Below are 25,709 nucleotides of genomic sequence, written 5' to 3' on the forward strand. Positions count from 1 at the left end.
ATACAGCTGCCTTCCATCTCCGATGCTTCCAAAGCACTGGAGGGGCCCAGTGGACTAGATACTTGCCCATACTGTCCCACACACCCTGCCACTCATCACTGTCCAGCCTTGGAGAAAATCTCTTGGTCCCCCCATATCGTCGTCTAACCCCAGACAAGACCCAGACCTGACTCTGCTTAACTTTTGAGATCAGACAAAATGGTTTTGGGTAGAACACAGTCTGTGTGTGTGCCAACATGCTGATCCCCATCACAATCAGCAGGCAGGTCCCAAGGATGCCCAAAGGCCATTCAAAACCTCCAGAACTCTCAAACGATGCTGCTGTACTTGTCACTGGGGCTGGTGTAGCTGCTGTGCTTGCCGGCTCTCCCACCACCGGCTTCTCTTTTCCCGAGTCCAGCTCTTCCTCCTCTGCCTTGCTGGGAAATGCTGCGTGGTCTCCTGCATCCTCCTGGGGCTCGGCGGGCGGCTTCCGGGGAATGCTCCCGGCCGTCGCGGGGCTCGGCTCGGCCGCGGGGCTCGGCTCGGCCGCGGGGCTGGGCTCCTCCGCGGGGCTCGGCTCCTCTGCCGCCTTCTCCCGCTGCTCGGCAGCCGCCTCCTTCCTCTCCTCGACCGCCCCGACCTCCTCCACCGGCAGCCGTTCCCCCGCGGCTTCCGGCCCCGCTCCCGCCGCCGCTTGGTCCCCGGGGCCGCTCTCCCGGGCCGGTTCGGCTGCCGCCGGCTCCCGGGGCCGCTCCCCCTCAGCTCCCCGCAGCCTCACGAAGATGGAGAGTAGGGCGAGGGCCAGGACGGTGAAGAGCAGCCGGACGGCCAGATACAAGTCCACGGCCACGTCCGTCCCGCCCTGCTGCTGGAGCCCGTCCGTATTACAAGCCATTGCCATAAAGCACAGTGAGACAAGAACCTTAGCCCAGGCCCCATACTTGATAAACACTATCACAGCAAATACCGGCTCTACGTAAGTTACAACATTCTGAAGCTGTGAGATCAACAAGAACAACTCTGAGAGCCAATAAATCAGCATTGTGACGAGCTACTATTAATCCAGTCAGATCTGTCGTTATCTCAACCCCTCGTGCCCCACGTTGGGCGCCAAAAAGAACTGTCGTGGTTTAAACCCAGTCAGGTAATTCGTTCGCTCACTTCCCCCCCCCTTTTCTTGCCCTCCCCTCGCTCTCGGAGGGACGGAGAGGAGAATCGAAAAGAATGCAACTCCCACAGGTTGAGATAAGAACAGTTTAGTAACTAAGGTATAACACAGTTCACTACTGCTACCATCAATGATGATAAAGGAAATAACAAGGGAAGAGAATACATCATCTCACCACCAGCCGACCGATAACTCGCCCCCCCAGCCCGACCAAGCTCTGACCGATACCTCCTCCAACCCTGCAGTCCCCCAGCCCTTCCGGCTAACTCCCAGTTACATCCTGGGCATGACGTGCTGTGGTATGGAATACCTCTTTGGTCAGTTTGGGTCAGGTGTCCTGTCTCTACTTCCTCCTGGCTTCCCCTCCTCCCTGGCAGAGCATGAGGCTCACAAAGTCCTTGGCCAAACCTAAACATCACTATCAGCTCTGTTCCCAAGCTGAAAGTCAAAACACTGCACTGCACCAGCTACCAAGAAGGGGAAAAATGACTGCTACTGCTGAACCCAGGACAGCCACTCATTGCTATTTACTTAGATCTCATCTGTTTATTATCTCTTGAAAACAGCAACCAAATAGAAAGGAAACTGGGAGACTAACAGGTCACATGAGAAACGGGGAATATGAAGGGCTCCCTCTTTCTGCTCTACAGCCCCAAATCCATATCTATCCTATTTGTCTCACAGTCAAAATTATGCACAGAAAATGCTTAATAATCTGGTTGCTAAATAATAATAACTGCTTGCTAAAGTATGATGCATGTAGATGGGACAAAACATAACTTGTCAGAACCCAGAAATAATTACCAGTATTTTACACTATATGTAACATTAGCAACGTCAATGAATTCTATCATGTTTTACAAGCTATCGTCTGGAAGAAGTGCTTCTTCTGCCAGGTTACCTTTAAAATTATATACTGAAGCTTTTGAAGAAATTGCAGTAGTTGGAACTGACATAAAATACAAAAATTATTGACTATAAAAAATGCAAAGCTACTAGATCACTCGTTAATCCCTTCAATTAGGTCCCCACAGCAGCAGCCAAAATGGGGTGAGCTTGTAGCTGTGCTCTTAGCAGACAGTGCCTTGTCAAAAGTTTCATCATTCAGATGGAGTGTAGGTCTAGAAACAGGTGTTTAACTCATCTATAAACTCAACTGTTCTACTTACAGCATAAGTGTTGATTTTCTTCAACAGCTACCTGCTTGAGTACTGACATGCACCACGCCTGCTTAAGATTTGAAGCAGATGAAGTGCTAAGAGATGCAAGTTTTTTGGAAGAAACAATTACATATTGCCGCATACAGGTGTAGGTGGAACAACAGTACCAGCAACAACAGATCTAAATAGCAATACAACAGCACTAACAGAGCTGAGATACTAACAAAAAAGCCCATACCCTTGTGCTTAGTGGATTTAGTGCACTAATCTCGCCTGTTTTACTGGCAAATCCTGAAGTAGTTTAACATATATATATTAAAAATAGACTTACTGAGTATACATTGGTTAGCATATTTTGCCCACTTGGGTTGTTTGTTGTTTGGTTTTTTTTTCGGGGGGGGGGGGGTTAGGGAGCTTACATATAGAGAAAGTAGTTAAAATTACATTTTTGTGTATCACTAAGTTATTGAAATCCCAATGACAGCATTTTATTTGCAAAACATTCAATGACAATTTCACAAGTGGGGCAAATAAACCAAGACACAATGTTTTCAAGTAGTAAGGGATAAATTAACACTGTTTCAGTGCTCACAGACAGCTGTAAGAAGCATTAGTTGGTATTGTTTATGTAATTCACAGTTTTAATCTTCGAGCTTTCAAGTAAAGGGAGAACTGGTGGATATACTCTCTTTACAGGCAGTATTTCTCTGAGTTTTAGGTTAATGCATCAAATAGAAGACAATCAATACATATATATGTACTGAAGAAATCTGAAGGGAACCCTGTAGTAAAATAAAGCCCCCACATAAAAAAAAAAAAAAAAAAGATACACTTTTCATTAAAACAATTCTGCTGACATCATTTTACCCCTGGGTTGGACATAAACATAAGTATGATTTACAATAAGCATTTTTTCTGGTTACAAGTGCTGTATAGTTACAGTAGCACACATTTCCACGGGTTAGCAGGCAAACATTTTCCTCAGTTTCAGGCTGGGTTCTTGTGCCATGCATCTTTAACATGGAATATTAGCTAAAAATGAAAAGCAGATACTAATTTGACTTTCAAATTCATATCCAGATATATCTTCTCAGACAAAATCTGTTACAACAGCTATACCAAAATCTTCACGCTATTTCACATACATTATCAGATCCACACCAGTCATTTCTTGGAACACATGTGCAGGTACTCCCACTCTGCTTCTAGGTGTAGCTGAAAAGTGCAAAGGAAGAGGGAAGAGCAGAGGCTGTTGTTATCCTCTACTTGAAGCACCCCACAGAGAGACTACATAGCTAGCAGGGGCAAAAATGAAGACTTTTAAGACCTAAACCCAAACAAAATCTGAAAAGTGAAGCTCACATTTTATGCTGCACTAAGATGTAGGTTAAAATGAGGGCATAAGGAACATTAAATCCCAGTTCTCAGCCCAAGTCACTGGAGTTATAGGAAAAACCCCAGTGCAGTTCCATGGATATGAAATAAAAGAATTTTTCTAGTTACAATAGTGGGAACTAGGTAATGATGCTATTTTATCACAGGTGAATCTAGTTAACTAGCTTACAGTTTTGACCGAAAATGCAACATATCAAACTGGAAATTTAACTGACTTACATTAGAGGCTTGAATTATCTCATTCCTTTTATCTTATTCCCTCTTCTGCCTAAATGGACCCACTGTGATCAATCTGTTGCTGCACCTGTAAGGCCTATCTTTACTCATTCTTTACATCTGTTGAAAAAGATTTTCTGCTTACTATGGGTGTACATGTACCATTCAGTATTCTGCCATGTACCTGAACTCATCCAGACTCTGGAAAGAGTACTGAGCAAAAAAAGGATGGTAAATTAGTCTTGGCTAAGTGCCAAGTTCAGCAGGTTATAACCTTTCCAGTATTCAGACAAGCTCACTCATCCCCACACATCACAGAACTGGGCAATGTAGAGTTCCTCTTACAAGTGATATTAGCAGTATTACTAGTGGCAGATCATCATCCAGAAAGCTGCCACTGGACTCCATGTGTTCTTCCTTCATTACATGTCTCAAAGTTCTTCATGAAAAATGACTTCCTAGCTCTGTGGGAAGGCATGCAGGCCTGTAAATGCCAAGGTGCCATAAGATATGCATGGCAATTGCTGCCCTGACCTTAATTTCTCTGGTTTTTATTTGTTATGGTAATGCCATGAATAACTAAACTCCTGATAAGTTTTCAAGACACTTTTCTGAGATTTTTATTATTATTTTCAGCTAATATTAGTTTTTAACAAATGATTTGTAACCAACTTATTAAAATGCATCCTCAGAGACAGTTCAGCAATGATTACATCATTCCGTCCTTCATGCTGCTCTCATTAGAAGGGATGTGCTATCATTACTGCCTGAAATTTCTGAAAAGGCTTTAAAAAAAAAATAACTGCAAAAGCACATCACCATTTATGAACATGCTTTGGCAATAATTTCAGCTTTTACAAAGGTTTAATTTAATCTGAAACTTGTACTTAAAGGCAAAAGGCTCAAAATAGTAGCTGCTCACAGCACAGCAGATGGTCCAGACAATAAAAAAGGCAGAACTATTTGAGCAACGTGAGTTGTTCACTGATAAAGATAGAGGCAGTTAGCAACTGTGCAATGAAAATGATGTTTCACTGGAATAAACTAATTTGCAAAACAAACTTCAGAAACTTGACATGGATTAATCTTTCTTCTTATTTTTTTCTTCCTCAAAGGGGTGTTCTGAACCTGTCCAAATGGATAATTTAAAAAATAAACAGAAATTCATGTTTCAAAATGTTATTTCATTTTAAAACCTAAGATAACTGTTGTAATTTATTTAAATATTGTGGGATGACACACACACAAACTAACTCAGTGTAGATTAAGATATATATCCAACAGGTATCTTATTACAAGACGAGAGAAGAAATTTTAAATTGTAGTTTTTCCAGGATATAAAAATGATTTCTTATTTCAAATGAGTGTTTCATGTAGCCAAGGAAATGGGGAACATAATAATGGCAAAGAGAAAAATAACCTAATTTGAAAATCACAGTTAAATATTGAAGTTATCTGATTAATAACCTTGGGCTTTTTTAACATCTGGAATTATAATCAATGTCAGTAAATCCTTTAGAAAGCCAAGATGGAAACCCTTAAGTCACATCTTAAATCTGCAACAGCAGTAGAGTTTACATATTAAATAATGATATAATCTGCATGTATCAAGTTTCCAGCTCTTCCCATTTCTTTAACTAGTAATTTCTCTCTTGAATATTTACGATGTTCTCTCTTGCAGTTAAAATAGAGAAAATGAGTTATTTAACTTGAAATACCATGAGTCACCTTAAAGTACACTTTCATTCAGTTCACATGAGAGTTCTTTAAAAATTATTCAGAAGAAAGTAGAAATTGAAGGATCTTTCCTGTGTAACCCACCGCTGGCCTCTGCTTTAGAAGGCAAACACAGCATACAACCTGTTTTCATAAATCAGGGAAGCACCATACAGATCTTGTTTGTGACCACACTGCTTTCTCTTGAAAGGCTGTTTCAGAACTCTGTTTCCGCGAATGCCTGGAAGCTTTCTTCCAGTTTCCAGGCTAAATGTGTTTGGGATCAATTTAAATTGATGCTTTCCTTTAGCTTGAACAGCTTTTCACCCTCACTGACATTTTCACATTACTCTCTTTAGAGAAGGCAATGGTATTTCTTTCTTCCTTGATGTATATATTCTAATTAATTAAACCAACCACGCTCTTTTAGCAATGTTTCCTACGAATTTTTCTCCATCCCTAAGTTTTGTCAGTAGGCCTTCTCTAAATTTATTCCAATGTAAATTTATCTCTGTTGATGACCTGCCTGAAGAAAACACTTCAAATGAAATAGTATTTTGCTTCGCATAACAATACTAATGCTTCCATCTCTCTTTTGGAAATACAACTTCTACAAACTATTCTCTGTGCTATGGATGGTACTCTGCTGGATGCCTAAAAACCTAGGCTTTCTGATGTCTGGAAGTCACAGGATTTCTGGAGTTAAAAAAAGGATCTATTTTTACTGGAACATTATCCTTTATGAAGTTGAATGGCATTGTCCCATCAGAAGCCTGGAGATTGTCTTTGCATCTCCTCTCCTCTCCTGCTAGTCACTGAAAAGCACTTCTACTCATTCTGTAGGTCCACATCTGTGACACAAAAATCACTGGTTTCCATGATTTCAAAGGAAACTTCATCATTCCATGGCTCCTAAGCTTTGACTAGCAGTTAAAATACACAATATTTCTTGCTGTTAATGAGAAAGGAATCCTAGAATCCTAGAATCATAGAATCATAGAATGGTTAGGGTTGGAAAGGACCTTTAGATCATCTAGTTCCAACCCCCTGCCATGGGCAGGGACACCTCACACTATACCATCTCACCCAAGGCTTCGTCCAGCCTGGTCTTAAACTCTGCCAGAGACGGACATCTCCCATAAGGAAAAGCAGCACAGCTCTTCCTGCAGCCTTTAGCCTTCGTTACAAGCTCTGTTTCTGGGAATATTGCTCCAAGTGAGACAAAGCCTTTGGATCTTTCTTCCTGTGCCTTCACCAGCAGCAATAGACACTGTTTGATGGGAACACTTTCACTTTTGCCAGCCAGCACAGGGAAGAGTTGGGAACTAAAATGAGGGCAACCTCCATCCCTGAGTGCTGCTCTCCTCCTCTCCCACTACCTGACCGAAGGGCTTTCGCCAGCCCCACTCCGTCCCACTGGGACAAATAACTGCAGTATTTCCACATTAACAGTTACCACTATGCCCTAATCACATTTTAATTGCTAACCAGCCCCTACCAAAAAATAACAGGCTACAAAAGCAGAAAATAAAAATCATTAAGCAGAAGTTTCAGTTTCTCTCTTCTTTTGTGTTTAATTTCCATTAGTTACTATCTGACTTGCATTGTGTGAAATACATTAAGTTACAGAAGGCTCAGAGCCCTTGGATCAGGTAATACTGTGAGAAATTCATCTGAGAAATATTTAATTTTTCAGTGAGTCTAGGCCAGAACTTTGGATTTTCACACCCCCACTCAGGTTTGTGGTAGGTTCAAAAATTGTCCCCCAATTGCTTATGTCCAACCTGTGTTTTTTATCACAGCTACACTATTAAATCAATGCCATGTTATATTTCTCTGGATCTGAGCTGCTATGGTGAAGCAGAGGCTTTTTAACTCTGGCATGGTACCAGTGTGACAATTTCCAGCAGTAAGGTAGGTATCAAAAATTCACGTCTCTGTGCTTTGGAAAGCCAGTGAAACGCCCTCTTCCTGAGTAATCCTATAGAGGAAATAGGTTTTCAGAACAAAGTAAAACAAATAATAAGATACCAATCCTGTCCTTTCTACCCAGCTGCAAATTATTTCTACCCAAATGCATATTATATGTATCAGAGCACTTAAAAGCTCCTCTGGCCCACAGAAGGCCTCGGAAAGGTTTTTCATATCATGCACGTCCATCCTTTTAGCAGGCTCAGAAAGCTTCTTTCTGTTTAAGTGCTGAGCAAGAAATGGTGGAGAATGGCAATTAGTGGAGAAGTATGTTGGGAGCAAAGTCCTTTGGTCCCTCCAGGGAGGGAAAAAGCACTTCAGGACAAAGTAGCCTGGGGGAGAAGGCTCAGGGAAGCCGCAGGTAGAGGGCAGAGGTTAACCTTGTGGTAGGTACTGAGAGTATGTGGCCAGTGGGTTCCTCATTGCAGCTACCTTAAAGGGTAACAGAATAACTCAGATATTCTGCAGGCGACAGGAACAGATTGGTAACCCTTAACTTTGTAATTTGTTATATGAATCTATTATGTATTCTTCCAACAAAAGACAGATTTTCTAAGTCTCTTTGCTTTTGTCAATACTGACTGAAATACTTCACTTAGACTAACGCTGTGAATTTTTTTTTTTTATTTCAAGTTTAAAGAATTTCCAAAACGAACTGCTGCAACAGTTATTAGTGTCAAAAATCACTTTCAAAGATACTTGTCTGGGGAGAGACGATGATTGAGCTATTCACTTTTTTGCCATGTTTCTAAACGTTCTACAACCTTCCAAAATAGAGCTTACTAGAAAAACTGAAACTAACTCAAAAGCAAAAATACCAAAACCTGCAGTTAAGATATTCTGATATGAAAGCATATCCTATAAAAATACTGATGTCTTACTAATAGCTCCTACAGCCTAACCAGCAGCAGTGGTAGTTAATGGCTATGAAGCATAAATACAACACCTCTGCCTTGGAACCTTCCCCTGGCAACTGTCCTCTAATGGACACGCCACTCATTAATTAGGTTGGGTTTGAATAAGTTTTCTAACTTCTTCAAAAGAAAAAGGAATTTTGCCCTCAGCAACAATGTGCACATTATGACCAAGCAAAAAAATACAGAAAACTATTTATCACACATATGGCTAGGAGAGAAATATGTATTATCAGTTATCAGGAGTCAAGCCACAGTGTAGGAGACGATGCTTCTTTCATCTCTCATTGACAGGATGTTGTCTGCAGAAACAGCCTTACACTTGCATTTACATGTTACATTTATATGTCATTTTCAGATTCAGTTGTGCTGGAAGAAGACATAATTATTTCAGTCCTACATTAAAGAACTAACTATTTTTCTAATTTCATTTGTAATCTCTCCATCCCTCTCTCTCTGATTCTTAGTGGCATCTAGTGGTACAGTACTGCTTTTGTTAAAAATGCACATTCTTTACTGGTCAAAACAGGAATTGCCCTAAAATAAAATGCAGATTCTGGACTCTAGAGGGTTAAGAGAACTGGAGGTAAGCTTGAGTTTATAGGTCTTATGGTGTCACTAGGCAACAAGTAACTTGCTGCAGCCAGCTCTTTTCAACCTCCTTGCTTCCTAATGAAGCCTGGTCTGCAGGCTGTTTAGAGACAATAAGGGAAAGCATGTTTATTTCCACTTCTTCCCATACCCACTTCCTCACCAAAACCTAAAACAAAACCAAACCCCCAAATTAGAGAATGATGCTGCAATTGCAGTTGCACCATGTTGGGAGTGGTTAAAAAAACAGATAGCTTTTGTAAGGTGGGGACAATTGTGGAGCTCTAATGTTTTAGTCACGTTTCAAGGAAAGGACTGCAGCTGTAATTCCAAGAGAATAAGGAGGGGGAGGGGGAAGATAAAAAAAAAAAAAAAAATGAAGGAAAATGTCATTTAACTATTTGGAGCCGGTTTGAGCTTGTAATTACAAAAACTACGTTTTCAAAGACCCATTAAAATAAAATTCGAAGCACTTCACTTTTTTTTAAATTGGAAATTTAGTTATGTTTCTGTGGCTTGGCTGATTGTGTCTTGCATTCTTACCTGTTCTAAGGGATTAAAACACGAGTCCAATTTAAACAACTAAATCTTTACAGTTTTCTTATAGACATAGTATTTTCAGTAACACAGAAATATTAAAGACATTGTAATGAAGTGAGGGAAATCTCATGATAGATTGTTTTGCGAACCACTTCTTTAACTACAAAAAAACTTCCTATAAACAAGGAAAGAACAAATGACTTGTAAATTTTACAGGGATTCTGCAGATTTTGAATACTTTGCAATAAAAATAAATTAGTGCTATACAATCATCAAGGCATATTTTGTTTTCTGCATTTAAACAAAATATCCCATCTTTTATTTATGCGGTCCAAGAGATTACAGGTTCTTGCACTGAATACTTCCAATTCTTTATCATAAATCTGAATTCTGCCATCATAAATTCTGCACTCCAGCATCTATACAGCCCTAACAGTTTTGACAAGTTAAGGTATTTATTTTATATGAAGACAGGTCTTTGTAAATCTGGTAAACTTAATATCTCACAGCAAGTACAAAAATATGGGCATATTGTATTACATTGTCAGAACAGCAGCTCTGTATATTTATGAATACACACGAGATGACCTGTGCCCTACTAGCTTGCAATTGCAGCACATTTTGCCCAGAGGTAAAATTCAGACACACTAAAACTAATTTCTTACTTCATGTAAAACTAGTCACTGTGTTGTCCTGGCTAAGAGACAGCATGATTCTTTTTTGGTTGTTGTTGTTTTTTTGTTTTTTTGTTTGTTTGTTGGGGGGGGGGGGGGGCATGCTTTTTGTTTGTGGACTTGGGTGGTATGGTTTTTTTTTGTTTTGTCTTTTACAAAGCATGCTATATATTTAATTTATATGGCCTCTCTTAGAATACAGATTGAAAGGTATTTCTAAGGTATTAATTCTGCACCCTGAACAGAGTTTCCTGCAGGTTCTGCATTTCAGAGTAAGCTCAGAACTGGTGGGTCTTTACTGCAAATAAGGTCTCATTTTTGCAGACAATAAGCCTTGTTTACTCCTCTGAAAACACTTTTTAGTTGGTCTACTTTCATGCACATTGTATTTCAGGTTTAAAGCCCTCCCTCCTTAGGCTGCATAAGCAACAAGTTCTTTATCTTCAGCAGCTCCAAGCAACAATAGGTGTCAACAGCTCACTACAGCCTGCAAAAGCCATAACAAAGGAGTAAGGAAATAGCTGTCATGTTCAAGTAAGACTATGTTCTGTGTTTGTGGAGCTGACATTAATTTCAGCCACAGAGGAACATGAATTCCCAGACTGGTGATCTCTCTTTACAGCCAGAAAACAAGAAATCAGGTTCACAGAGAATGAATAATTACGCTGATTTAGTAATGAAGGTGTTACACACAGCTCTAATCTCTTTATAAGATCAAGGGGAACAGCAAGTCAAATTAGTAGGTTCTAGATCAGTCATCCACCTAAGAGTCTTGGATAATTCCTTGAGCACCATCTAGAAAATCTAAGCTTTCCTTGGAGGTGCAGTCTGTAGTCAAGGCAGTTTGCCCCATGCAAGAGGCAGGCCACTGATTTTCAGAGCAACAGAAAGCCTCTCAGTGGCCAAGAATAAATTTATGCCTAAAGGCAGTGTACATAAACAATAAAATACAGTTACAGTATCATAAACTGGAGGTGCTAAAGCTGTGCTTTGCCAAGGAGTGGCAACAATATCACACAGGCTCATGCTGGATGAAAGGTACTTGCTCTAGCAAGGAGTACTTCAAAGACCATGGAGACCCATTGTTTCAGACTCAGCTGGTTCACCCAGCCTTGGACCTCCAGTTCAGATATAAATTAAGAAACCATATAGCTAGCCTCAGAGTAAGTAATTTACAGCCAAAACACCATCACCATGTCAACAGCTAAGCTCTCAGTTTTTCATCATGACAATCACTTACCTCATAAGAAGGAGAGATGAAACCCCTCACACCTCATATACCAACTGTACACAGCATACAAAAGCTGTCCTGGTATGAGGAAGAAACTAACCCTCTCAGACAGACAGTTCATACCATATGTGTAATCTCTTATTGAACACTGGTGCTTGCATAGCAAACATTGCAGAGGAGGTTGATAGCATTTTTTAACCACCTGCAATATATCTGTGGCTGATCTTATGTATTATCACTAGGCTGACAACTTACCGTGTGCATCTCTCTCCATGCAAAGGAAGGAAGAAGGATGGTTCAGAAGGAGCATGATACAGGCTCATTTTCCTCCCCAGCTCAATTAGGAAACAACTGTCTTCTCTTCTCAGCATGCTCCTTTTATCTAGTCTTAGTTCCGCGCTATTTAGCCTCTATACCCCTTCCCTTTCCCACTTCAGCAGTGGCTCTGAACGCTGATGAGACACTGTGTGTCACCCCAGGTAGTTACTTACGTACTTCATATATGAAGATTACCTGACCCACAGACATTTGGGGACCAGTCAAACCTGTTATCTGAAACAGCCCCAGGTGCTATGTTGGTGCTGCCTGGATCACAACAAAAAATCTACACACATGCACGCAAACAAATACAACCCTTGTGCAGACAGTGGGGAGGAACAAAATCAAACCCACAGTTTTTAATAGAACAAAGACTAGGGAAAGATACTTGCTTTTGAAATGCAACATCTCTTGCTCGCTTCTCATAAACCTACAGTAATTAAGGATAAATAGCGACTTAAATGTATTCTATTTTATTTGCAACATAGAAAGCTTCAATTTTCTTTCATCGAGGGGGAAAAATGTTCCAGCAGGAAGAAAATTGTTCTGTGATTATAATGACATCATGCTCCCTCTCATAGATTATTGCAAGTCTAAAAGCTTGAGAAAGTGGAAGGGCACAAGAAGTACAGTACAGCCTTTCAGCTATTTACGCAAAAATTCCTATACATATGTATGTACAGAAAGTAAGAAGTAAAAGAACTTTTTTGTCTTTGACTCTGAACTCTCTTTTCCTTAGCCAGAATGTATATAAAAATTGGGACTGGAAGAAATGGATGTGATTCTTAGTTTGATTTTCTTCTGTAAAGTAGCAATAAGCCAAAATAAGAACTCAAATACCTTTGGAGGAAAATGACAATTACAATAACATTCAAAATTTATAGTGTAATTTCATTGCCATAATTTTCCACTTTTTATACTAAAATATATTTGCTTACAGAGCAAGTTTTCTTATAATAAGAGCTGTTTGCCTGTCCCTTGTAGAATTAAAAAACTGACAAAACAAGAATTTGTTTCCAACAATTTAAGTCTGCCTGAAAATTAGAATTATTACATTCAACTATGCTTCATTATTGAACAGCAGTATTAGTAAAGTCTGTTTACATTTTAGGGTCTTTGAGACCAAGACTATAATCTTCATATATTTTGGGTCCTCTTTAGACTTAATGCAAAGACGTGGCTATTCATAATGTATGCTAAAGTATACCTGCTGAATGCTCCCAACCATCATATTGGGGTGTACAGGGAGACCACTTGCAAGGAAACCTCAGCAGTGTCCTGGTCCTCCTTGTTCTTGCCTCCTTCCCTGCTGCAGAGAAGTCTGTTTCAGCACCCTGTGAGGTCATATGCCCCTTCCTTATGCCACTACTCACTTTTTGTGATTCAGGTCCTTCATCTTTAGGCCAGCATTATTCAATTCTGCTTGCTTTACTGACATGCCTAAAACTTCCTCCAAGCTACCCCAATACACAAAGGAGTGACTGCTCTGAGCCCTTTTTTCCTGGGAGTCTAGCAGTCTTGTTGTCATTCTCAAACTTGGAGCACAAAGTTCCCTTACAAAATACTGAAGCAAAGCATCAAAGCAAAGAATTGTATCATTACTCAACACAACACCGCAGAAATCAGTGCATTGCTTCTTTGCACATCACTGTTATTTGGGAAATACTTTTATTACAGAAAAATGGAACAGTGCATATGTATTTCATGAGACTCTACTCACATAATACCAAGAAGGTTACTTTCATGTCTGGAGTTTTAACATTTGTAAGAAAAAGAGTGTGTCAGGTAGCAGCCGAAGTACTAGCCTAACACTTGTGGCTAAAGGAAAATAGATTCCCCACACAGATTTCCCAGAGCATGGTAAGGTTCTTTTTGGCCAAAAAGTGATTTCACAGAATTTATAATCCTGATTTCTATCAGAAGTTTTACAACTGTACAGATTGTCCTAGTAGAAATCCCGGACATGCTGTAAGATACTATCTGAGCTCACCTTCTTTTTCTACCACCTCCTTGTTCAAAATCAGAAATTTGCAAAGGAAAATCTGAACGTTATAGGTTGTGATGCCAATATACAGGTCCAATGTTCAAACAACAAGGGAAGCTGACAAGTAGTCACTGATAACATCCTATCAGCAGTTTGCACCTCTTTATATTCAAGAGTCTAGCATGCTTCACTGAATCACAACTGAGCTTTTATCACTGGGAGAGAGCAGTAACTCCTCAAATCACCGAAAAATTAATGCTTCAGCTGTGGCACATGCAAAGCTGTGTAATCAAGAAATAGACTGGGACTGACACAGAACCTGGAAAAACCGGCATTGCATTTTCCCCACCTGATAAATCACTAAACAAGCAGGAAGCTCACCTCTGGCAGCTATTTGTGATACTGAGTCTCTCTCAAGCAAAGTACAATATCTGAGTCCTGAGGTAGCTGAGATTTAGATAAACACAAAAAAGCTGAATTAGGAGGGAAAGTTGGACCTTTCTCACTGGGCACAGGAGTGAGGTCACTGGTCAGGGCTGCATCTGCAACTGGTTCTTATAAGAGCAGCCCAGGCTATAATCAAACCATGCTGTTGTGCTTCCGCACAGAAGGTTATAAATACATTTTCAATACTGCTTCTTTCTGTCACAGCTGTTGGGGTTGTCTGACTTAGTGTTTAGTTTGCTCATCTTTTAAAGGCAAGTTTTCACTGAATTAGTGAATATATAAGTACACTAGTATAAATACAGGTATTTCTGCAATCTGTACTACAGATGTCCATATTCAAAGCATGGCCATCTGCAAAGGGTGTGATAAAATAGCTACCACCAGTCGCTTCCCATATTCACTAAAGGGCAAGTCATGCCTGATAAATTTGGTGGCCTTCTACGATGAAGGTACAGTGTTAGTGGATAAGGGAAGAATGACTGACATCATCTACCTGGACTTGTGCAAAACATTTGACACTGTCCAGCATGATACCCTTGGAGATATAGGTTTGACAGATGGGCCACTCGATGGATAAGGAATTGGCTGGATGGCTGCAGTTAGAGAGTTGTGGTCAATGGCTCAATGTCCAAATAGAGACCAGTGGTAAGTGGCATTCCTCAGAGGTCAGTATTGTGACCAGCACTGATCAACAGTCAGACAGTACAACACCTTATAGCAGCCTTCCAGTACCGAGAGGGGCCTACAAGAGTGATGGAGAGGGACTTTTTATAACGTTATGTAGTGACAGGACAAGGGGAATGGCTTTAAGATGAAAGAGGGTAGATTTAGATTAGACATAAGCAAGAAATTCTTTACTGTGAGGATGGCGAGATATTGGAACAGGTTGCCTAGAGAAGTTATGGATGCCTCATCCCTGGAAGTCTTCAAGGCAGGTTGGATGGGACTTTGATCGACTTGATCTAATGCAAGATGTCCCTGCCCATGGAAGGGGCGATGGAACTAGATGATCTGTAAGGTCCCTCCCAACGTTAACCATTCTATGATTGTATGATTCTGTGATCTGCAGCTCAGACTGTAGCATCCAATGGACTGAGGTCAGTCAGTTCACTGAGATCTGCTCTCAGGATTCCAGAATATCTGTTCCTGAAATCAACATTTTAAAAGCATATCCAGCCTTCTGTGACTTCTTGCTGAGCCATTGCCAAATAATTTCAGGTTTTATGCAATTTTTTAAAAACATGATGGCTTTTTTGTTTCCCTAGAGTTTATCATTGAATTCAAAATAAAACAGAATCTGTACTGAAATGCAGATACTAAAGGGAAAACACAGAAAAACAAAGTACATGTTTTAAAAACTGTATTTTGCCAATCCTAGTTCAAATAAAGCAAATTACCCAACTCATAAAACTACCCAAATTCTTTATATTTCTAAGTTTTTCATTATAAACTACAGCTTAAAAGTTTCAATTCCAACCAAGATCATAAAGCCTGCTCTTTTTAAAGCCTAGAAATTATTTGCTACACATGCAAAATGTTCTTTTTGTTGTTTTTTGTTGTTTTTTTTAAGATCCTATAGTCAGCTTACTATAATTACAGGACGAATAAGAATAAACATGTAGGAAGGCACCCCTCCTTGCAAATCAGCTGAAAGCCAGTTGTTAAGATTTAAAAACATTTCCATGCTTCTGCTCTGACAATGTTTAAGCATTTGTAAACATCCCAAAACTCTATGTGGGAAGGGAAGTGATAGCAGACACAGGAAACAGAGAACGACAATTTCAATCAAAGAACCAGTGAAAAGAACCAATGAAAAGAAAGTGGGGGTTGGACTAGATGACTTACAGATTCCTTCCAACCCAAACCATTCTAAGATTTTATGAAAATGGCATGACTACACTTAGGATGGATCCTTGGAAATTTGTTATCATTTTCACTCCCAGATGTGGCTATAACTCATCATCATAATTTGGCAAATTAAAAACTGAATGACTTCTTCTCTTTCAAATAAAATTTGAGGGTTTTTTAACAAAAATAACAGTAAAACTCCCTATGAATATTGTGAATATAAACCAATGTTATACAATATACAACTAAGGTATTGAGCTAATACTGAAAAAGAATTCTATTAACAATTGTACTAACAATTGCTGTGTACCAATTTCCTCCTTTAGCATCCAAGATCATATGAGCGTGACTTCCACAAGCTTTAATTATGACATGTATCAGAGGGTTTTCCAAACAAAAAACTCACAGGACAAGTAGAATCAGAGGACAGATACATTACATGCTAGCTGTACTTTAGTTTTTGTTGGTTTTTTATCTGCACCATTGAACAGACCCGTTGAGGTACAGAGACCATGTCCAGCTCCTCTAACACTCTGGTTAACAAGCAGTTAACATTCAGATATTCTCTGCTCTCTGGGTTCCTCCTCAGCAGCCCTGATCAGCCCATGACTCTGGAAAGTGACGCACAGCTCTCCCTGCCTCATTGTGTGATACTCAGTCGGGATGAGACTCTTCTTGCTTTTTATTCATGCCCACAGGAATGAAATTCTGCTCTGCCTCTGCCCTCAAAGAAAATAATACCCTGTCTGAGGGAAGTGTTCCTACAACTACATAATCCTTTAAGGCATTTAAGGAACATGGACTTGGACTTGAACTTGAACCCTTCCAGAGGAAAGATCAAGATCTAGATTTTCAACAAGAAGTTCCTGCTGGTAATCTGTATTATCTGAGGGTCTGGGCTTTCTGACTTTAGTGGTGGAAAAACAGAAAAATATGTTATACAAGAAGGAAAATATAGCCAGTATCAGAGTTGACAATTTGTTACATGAGCAGCAGAACTAATGAAAGCAGTTTTCTTACTTGTTACTTTTTTTCTCTGGTGAGTAACAGAGCATCAGGAATGACTGAAGTTCTTCCCACCATTGCGATATTCACAGCAACCATCTGCCATTCAGATCCTTGTGAGTCTAACTAAGAGTTTAACACAGTATATGCCTCTCCTCAACATAACACTGGGTATGGCTTCTGCCCTGCTTGTATTTCCTCAAAACTTGTAGGGATGTATAGCATTTCTGGGTCATTTGTATTTGTCAAATGTAGCAGACCCTGTCAATCAGAAGGTTCAAAACCCGCTGGGCCTGGGAGAGAGACCTAGGAGGACATGCGTATGGGTGGAAATATCAGCAGCAAAATCAGATAGCTCTTGTTTTCTTTGGAAACTAATCTTTAAAAGTATTCCTTTGTTTTGTATGTGGACTGGGCTGAGTTTTCTCCTCGGTGAGAAAAAATATTTTAATAGCACAAGTCAAGTTTAGAAAAAAGTAGGAAATTCTATTAAGTATGCTATCTCTGCTGTACCTATTTACATCCAAACATTTGACAATGCAAATATAATATGCATCTGTGTGTGAATTATGAACTAATTTTACACTAACTGAAGAAACAGTTATAATGTGGTATAGAAATCACGGTTAAAAATGACCATCTGCCTGTTACATTTAGAAGAGGAAAAACCTATCATAACATTATTCATTTAAAGTGTGTTCTGCTGCACATTTGAATTGAAGTGAATAACATGAAAATTAAGTACCGAATCAAGGATCTTCTTTGTGTCATAGTTTCAGTGCTACTGTTTAAACACAACAAAAAGATCTGAAAGATCTTCAATGGAAATTCTTATAATCTGTGTATCTCTAATCTCTTCAGTGTCAACAGTAGGACATATGAAAGCTGATTTCCGCATTTTGTTATAAAGTTAACCATACTCTGTGTCTTTGAAAATGAACCTGTTATTTGCACAGTCCATGTCTTTCTCTATTCTCACAGTCACCAAATGCAAACTGGAGCTGGATTTTTCATTTAGTTTGCATCTGTTAGATACACTGTGATAACTGCATAACACATCTGAGTGACATTCCAAACCAGCTCTGACATTTCAAGTTTGTTCTTGTCACCTAATGTTAAAGCACTTTTTTCAATTTTATGGTGTTCTTTCTAAAAAAACATAAATCCGATGCACAAGCTGTTTTGCTGTGTGACATTTGTCTTTAGAGTGGTCACTGAATCATCAAGCAATGAATATACCATACTTTCATCTTCTTGTTTAGGATGCAAGCATTTTTGAGAAGGTGAAAGGGAAACATTAGAAAAGCTTGGCTCTGCCCTGTCATGTTATCTTAGTGTGACATGAAATTCTGTGACGTGTGACATTAAAAAAAGGTCGCTTTGACAATCTGACTACTAGAATGTGAGGATATTTTTCCCTATTCCTGGCAAATGAATGGCAAATTACAAAATGTCTGCAACTAACAATAAAAATATTTTCTTCCTTTTTTTGCCTTCTATGAAGTTTTATGACCTCATGGAGCTTTAAAACATTACAGAGCTTCTCCAGCTTCTCTCCAATTTTCTCTTTTCTTCCCTGTAGAATTTTATTAGTTGAAATGAAGCTTGTTTTCTTTATTTTAAGGGGTTTAATTAATGTGTTAAAGCTTCCCTATTCTTTCTTACTACATTGGATAGAAAAAGAAACAAAACTGTTTTAGTACTATGCTTCACATTTAAAAGAGGAAGATTTCAAGAAAGAGACATAACACAGGCCAAATCTTACCTTTGAAGAATGATCAGCATTTTTATATATATATATATATATATATATATATAGGCTGGGAACCTCCAGGTTCATTCTGATATGACAGAGCCTGTAATTGATACCTCAGTAGTCAAATCCCTTGAATTTAAGTTTTAGCAATTAAAAAAGGGATATTCTTAAAGACTGAAGTCAAGTTCTTAACCTCCACCTAAAACAATGCTGGAAGTGGAACAGGGGGTAAACTAGATGAAGCTTTATCAAAGACCAAAAGTGCCATCTATATTTCTTTAATATTTTTTTCATAATTTCAGTAGATTAGTAATAAATGTAAAAATAAATAAATAGATAAATAAATAAAAAAGAGCACTGCAGCTCATATTTATACTCTGTTTTTCCTTGTACTTATGGCACCTACCCGGGTCATTGCAGTATGTGCTCTGTCAGCTTTTTATATTTTAAGCATTGTTCTCATGAGTGTATTATTTGTCTACTCTATTATACTTCACACAGTTCAGTTGCTGGCATTTTGAAATGCCTTTTCAGTCTGCCAAGTGCCTGTTTAAAATAGAAAGGCAAAAAAATATGAGTTTTGAATGTGGGTTTTGAACGTTGTTTTTCTTTTACAAACAAAAAGACTGAATTTGATAAAATAAGAGATAACAATTTAATGAAATGAGATAGGGATTGGCCTCTACCAATGCTGTGGAAATAAAAAAAGCAAGCTTTTTTATTAGTAGTATTTTCCCCTGGGGTTTGGGCCTAAATAATGTAATATCTCTCAGGCATTGTATAAATATGGTGGACCAGTAATAAGCTCTTTAGTCAAAGACTACCAATCTGAAGCACTGATATACAGATGGTTTGTTTACTGAGTTAGCTATTGATATGAGTTTCCAGATGGTGATTTATCAGGACTTTTCTTAAGAGCATAGGTAGGTCTGGCATAAATTTGTCTGTTTAAATTGTTGCGATTTCTTGGAAGACACTGTTCTTTACAACAGTTAAAACTCACTATTTTAGAGCATTGGGCAAGGGTTTTTTACATCCATAGAAAAGGTTTTAACTTTTAAGAGGCTATAATCATAGAATCATAGAATAGTTAGGGTTGGAAAGGACCTTAAGATCATCAAGTTCCAACCCCCTTGCCATGGGCAGGGACACCTCACACTAAACCATGTCACCCAAGGCTCTGTCCTACCCAGCCTTGAGCACTGCCCGGCATGGAGCATTCGCAGCTTCCTTGGGCAACCCATTCCAGTGCCTCATCACCCTCACAGTAAAGAACTTCCTCCTTATATCCAACCTAAACTTCCCCTAAGTTTTAACCTGTTATCCCTTGTCCTGTCACTACAGTCCCTAATGATAAGTCCATCCCCAGCATCCCTATAGGCCCCCTTCAGATACTGGAAGGCTGCTAGGAGGTCTCCACGCAGCCTTCTCTTCTCCAGGCTGAGCAGCCCCAACTCCCTCAGCCTGTCTTCATACGGGAGGTGCTCCAGTCCCCTGATCATCCTCGTGGCCCTTCTGTAGACTTGTTCCAACAGTTCCATGTCCTTTTTATGTTGAGGACACCAGAACTGCACACAATTCTCCAAGTGAGATCTCACAAGAGCAGAGTAGAGGGGCAGGATCACCTCCTTGAACCTGCTGGTCATGCTCTTTTTGATGCAGCCCAGGATACAGTTGGCTTTCTGGGCTGTGAGCGCACACTGAAGCCGGCTCATGTTCATTTTTTCATCGAGCAACACCCCCAAGTCCTTCTCCGCAGGGCTGCTCTGAATCTCTTCTCTGCCCAACCTGTAGCTGTGCCTGGGATTGCACCGAACCAGGAGTAGAACCTTGCACGTGTCATGGTTAAACTTCCTAAGGTTGGCATCAGCCCACCTCACAAGTGTGTCAAGGTCCCTCTGGATGGCATTCCTTCCCTCCAGTGTATCAACAGAACCACACAGCTTGGTGTCATCAGCAAACTTGCTGAGGGCGCACTCAACCCCACTGTCAATGTCACCGACAAAGATGTTGAACAAGACCGGTCCCAACACAGATTCCTGAGGGACTGTCCTGGGTTCAGCAGTAGCAGTCATTTTTTCTCCTTCTTAGTAGCTGGTGCAGTGCTGTGTTTTTGACTTTTGGCCTGGGAACAGCGCTGATAACACCGATGTTTTTAGTTACTGCTCAAATATTTAGTCTGACCAAGGACTTTCTGAGTCTCATGCTCTGCCAGGGAGGAGGGGAAGCCGGTAGGAAGCAGAGACAGGACACCTGACCCAAACTAGCCAAAGAGATATTCCATACCACAGCACGTCATGCCAGGGATGTAACTGAGAGTTACCCAGAAGGGCTGGTTCACTGCTTGGTCAGGCTGGGTATGGACAGGTGGTATTGTATTCTCTTTCCCTTATTATTACTGGTGGTAGCAGCAGTGGTTTGTGTTACACCTTAGTTACTGAACTGTTCTTATCTCAATCTGTGGGAGTTACATTCTTCCGATTCTTCTCCCCATCCCTCCAGGAGCAGGGGGTGGGGTGAAGGGGGGTGGGGGGAGGGGGGGAAGAAAGGGGTGGAGTGGCTGACTTACAGCCTCGCCTTTAACCACAAGAGGGACACCACTCACTACTGGTCTCCAGCTGGACACTGAGCCATTGACCACTCTTTGTGTGCGGCCATCCAGCCAGTTCTTTATCCACTGAGTAGTCTGTCCTTCAAATTGATGTCTCTCCAATTTAGAGACAAGGATGTTGTTTGGGACAGCGTCGAACGCTTTGCACAAGTCCAGGTAGATGACATCAACTGCTCTGCCCCTGTCCGTCAGTTCTGTAGCCCCATCATAGAAGGCCACCAAATTGGTCAGGCAGGATTTCCCCTTAGTGAAGCCATGCTGGCTGCCACCAACCACCCTGTTGTTTTTCATGTGCCTTAGCATGTCTTCTAGAGAATCTGCTCCAAAATTTTGCCAGGCACAGAGGTGAGACTGACTGGTATTGAGTTGTTTAACATCTCTTGATTTAAAACTCTTCAGATGAAGGTTTTTGCTAAAAAAAGTAAATCTTTTTTTTTTTTGTCAAAGAGCAGGCACGAGCTTTGTTTATTTTCTTTAATACTTGTATGGAACTAGACTTTGCATTTCTTTCATTTGCTTCTTGATTCCACTAAATTTGCATTATATACAAAACAGGTATTTCATAACCACAGTCGTTAACTCATGTAAGTATACATTAAAGTTTTGTAAAAAACTAAATTCTGGAAGAAACTGTTCTCTTTTTCTAATGCCATTAAAAGAGCTTCTACAGATCTACACTCCCAACTTGATCTTGAAAGATGGACAATAGCTGATAATGAATTCCCTTAGCAAGTGGCAGGAAGTTTGTGTCTTACCATTAAATTCCCATGTGGGGGATAACCTATATGTGGGTCCTACACCCCACAGATATATCTGCTGATGTGACCAAGGAGGACGCCAAGGAACTGCTAATTAACAGGACAGCAGCAAACTGGCTGGGATGAGACCAGTGCATAGCTCTATGCCTACCAGTAGTGGATCTTGGGGTAAAAAAGGACAGTATGAAGTGGGCAGTGGGAACAATCCAATTACAACTTTGTGGACAACTTACATTTTTAAGCTAACTAGTGACACAGAACAGCAACATGTTTAAGCCTTGATCTGACTTCTTAAATTCCAAGATAAAGAAACAACAAAATCAGGTCTATATCCTCATCCTTCTTGTCCTTGACCTCACAGCTCTGGCAAAACCAGTCAATCTTCTTCCTCTTCCTGTAGCACTGCTGTTCTCCAATTCCATGCCTCCAGGCTTTTCTTCCCTTCCTAGCTTTCCAATTTCATTTTCATAAACCTTCTCTTCACCCAAATTCCAGGTTCCCATCATTTCATATAGTAATTATTACAGTTGCTTTTCTTTGTCCTTGGCAAACATAACTTTGCCTTTCTCATATCTAATCAGAGTGCTACTGACAGAAATCTTTTCTTTGTCTGCTGCTTTAGCTGTGTCACTTCGCCTTTCTCAGTCATAACAGAAGTTCCTTGTCATTCCATCCAGGCACTTAATTTCCCATCCACATGTTCCCCAATCACCTCTCACTGCAACTTATAAGAGTAATTTTAGTATCCATTTGCCCTGTAGTGCCAACTCTCTGCACCTCTTGCAAACTCATACTTGGGAGGATTTCCTCAGCCATCTCCAAACAACAGTCTCCTTCAGCCTTTTTCCTAAGGCTCCCTTCTGCTCTGACACCCACTGAAACTTAGCAGAAGTTAGCTTCTGTTGCATGCAGCACCTGCCAGGTTGACCAGTACTGGCTCCTTGCTTCATTGTTCCCCCAGTTTATCTGCCTTGTCTTATGTGGCCATCATACTACTCCACGTTTGTACAAAGCCTCAGAGAAGCAAAGATTTTAAGAAGAGTCATTGTTAGATCAACTGAAATACATGGAAGAAACAGACAAGTTTTGGGGTATAAAGGAAGTGAATATCCCCTTAAGTTGCAAATTCCATATAGAAAAAAAAAAAGTTTTCATATCTAAAAAAAAAAAAATAATGAAGTTTGCCTCTGAGGAACAAATAGAGGTTGGAGTAAGGTGGTAACTAGTGGCTATTTTTTCCATGTTTATTTAAAAAAAACCACCTATTATGCCTGAGGTCACCTCCAGTTTCTACACAGAGTTAGCATCATTAGGCAGGATGAGCTTGGACCCTGCAATAGGACACAACAGTAACAGCTTATCCACAAAGATAGGTCAGGACAATTTCAACAGTTCTGGTATTCAAACCTTAGGCTTCATGATGCTGCAGATTGCATTAATGATTTGAGCATGGGACAGGGCTCACTACTGCAGGGAAATTCCCTTCAAAGTTATGGAGTTACCACCAATATAGTTTTGCAGCCAAGAATGAGTTTACTATGACATACAGGATGTACTATCTTAGAAGATTAATGAATTACCAAAGTGTTGACAAAGAGACTGAAAGTTTAGATGACATTAGTAGCACTGAAATTGATACTGTAGCCATTGTTCACTACTTGCTTTTTGGGACTGAAAGTCAGTTTAAATATGCAATTGCTGAACAGTTACTACACAAAATGAAAAATACCTGTAACATTTTTGTTAGTCATAATGACAATCGTTTCTCAGTCTCCTACTAGAGTCTCTGCCAAACTGCTTATTTACTAGCTACAAGATATGTTGCTTGAGAGTTACATAATCTAACAACTTAATTATTACTTTAATTGTACTATTGCAATTTTTCCATCAGAAAAAAAAAAACCAACAACATAAAATTGCTACTTAACTATACCAATAGACAGCTTGTAAGAAAGATAAACACAAAGAATTTCTTCCTGCAAAACAGGGAATAATATCTACAGATTTTCAAGTGGGAAAACAGTTATCAGCACTGTAGCACTCTACTTAGCAGGTTCTGGATTGCTATTTTATTCAATTTTTTGAAGACAGTTAGTGCCAATAAAATAAGAGCACAACTGCACAATTGCACCTCTCCTATGAAGAAAGGCTTAGAGAGTTGGTTTTGTTGAACCTGGAGAAGTCTCTGGAGAGACCTTATTGTGACCTTTCAATATACAAAGGAGGCTTGGGACAGGACAAGTGGCAATAGTTTTAAAATTAGATTGAGCATAAGGAAGAAATTATCCATGATAAGGATGGTGAGACACTGGAACATGCTGCTCAGAGAAGTTGTGGATGTCCCATTGTTGGAAGTGCTCAAGGCCAGGCTGGCTGGGTTTTGAGCAACCTGGTCTAGTGGAAGATGTCACTGTCCATGGCAGAAGAGCTGGAATATATAATTGTTGAAGGCACCTTCCAAACCAAACTATTCCATGATTCTACAATTCTCTAACTGTCATTGTACTTTTTACTGGACGATCATAAACCCCAAAGGACATAGGGTAAGGCTAAACAATAACTCTGATCATTTTTCACACCACAAATGTATCTTAAAATTCTACACAAGCTGATTATCAGACACAAAGACAAATCAAGGACTGCCTAATATTTGACGTACAGTTAACTGATTTTCCAGAGATATAAAACTGAGAAAACCACTGATGCTCAGCTACCTTTCTGGGTAATGAATGTAACAACTTCACTGCACTCCTTGTGTTCAGAAAGCAAACTGAGTGAAGAGTTTGTATTGAGATGTCTCCTGGGAGGGACATTTCTGACAGAATTAAGTAAAATGGCAATGCAAGCCCCAATATGAAAAAGTGTACCGAATTCCAGAATCTGTTCTTTATGTTTATATTCAGTTCAATGCACCAGAGCATTTTTTTCTATTTGTTAGACTTTCACCAAGACAATTCATAATTGTTAACATAATTGCCTAAAGCCTTTTAGGTGTAAATCAGTAAGCAATGAAGTGAGGTGGAAAAGTAGCTTCCCTGTGACAGATGTATGCTTGAAAATGAGGTGATAATAGGTAAAATGGTATTAAGTAGACTAATGACATTCAATAACAAGCCTGTCTAATTGTGAAGATTTAATTAAAACAGAGCTGCTGTGATGCTGTTGCAATTATTAAGAGAATAGCTGGCTTTCTGTTTCAGATCAAGATGCTGTTTCAAAATAACATAATCTAGACCTTTAAAAAGGTCTAGATCTTAGCATGTCATATAAATATTTTAATCTACTTAATTACTTTGGATTGAGAGTATATCAATAGTGTTAAGAAAAAAAATGGCATATCTGAGATGCTTCATAGGCACATCATATGTTAACTCCTTCCCATTCAGCAAGACACTCAGTGCCTGAAATTTTTGTAAACAAGATT

At 39.7% G+C, this 25,709-nt stretch overlaps 1 protein-coding gene and 1 long non-coding RNA gene across 3 annotated transcripts in view; one reads left to right on the plus strand and one right to left on the minus strand.

Annotated features, from left to right (window-relative positions):
- LOC134155394 (uncharacterized) overlaps nt 1–18,275 on the plus strand; it is a 52,793-nt gene extending 34,518 nt beyond the window's left edge. Inside the window, exon 3 of the long non-coding RNA XR_009961538.1 lies at nt 16,854–18,275. This is a non-coding gene — a long non-coding RNA (uncharacterized LOC134155394). The remainder of the gene's footprint in view (nt 1–16,853) is intronic.
- Nucleotides 1–25,709, minus strand: part of DSCAM (DS cell adhesion molecule) — a 462,951-nt gene that overhangs the window by 207,058 nt on the left and 230,184 nt on the right. The window lies entirely within an intron of this gene.

Source organism: Pezoporus occidentalis, unplaced genomic scaffold (assembly GCF_034315485.1).
Source record: "Pezoporus occidentalis ecotype Australia unplaced genomic scaffold, CSIRO_AGI_Poc_V1 ctg77, whole genome shotgun sequence".
Classification (NCBI taxonomy): Eukaryota; Metazoa; Chordata; class Aves; order Psittaciformes; family Psittacidae; genus Pezoporus; species Pezoporus occidentalis.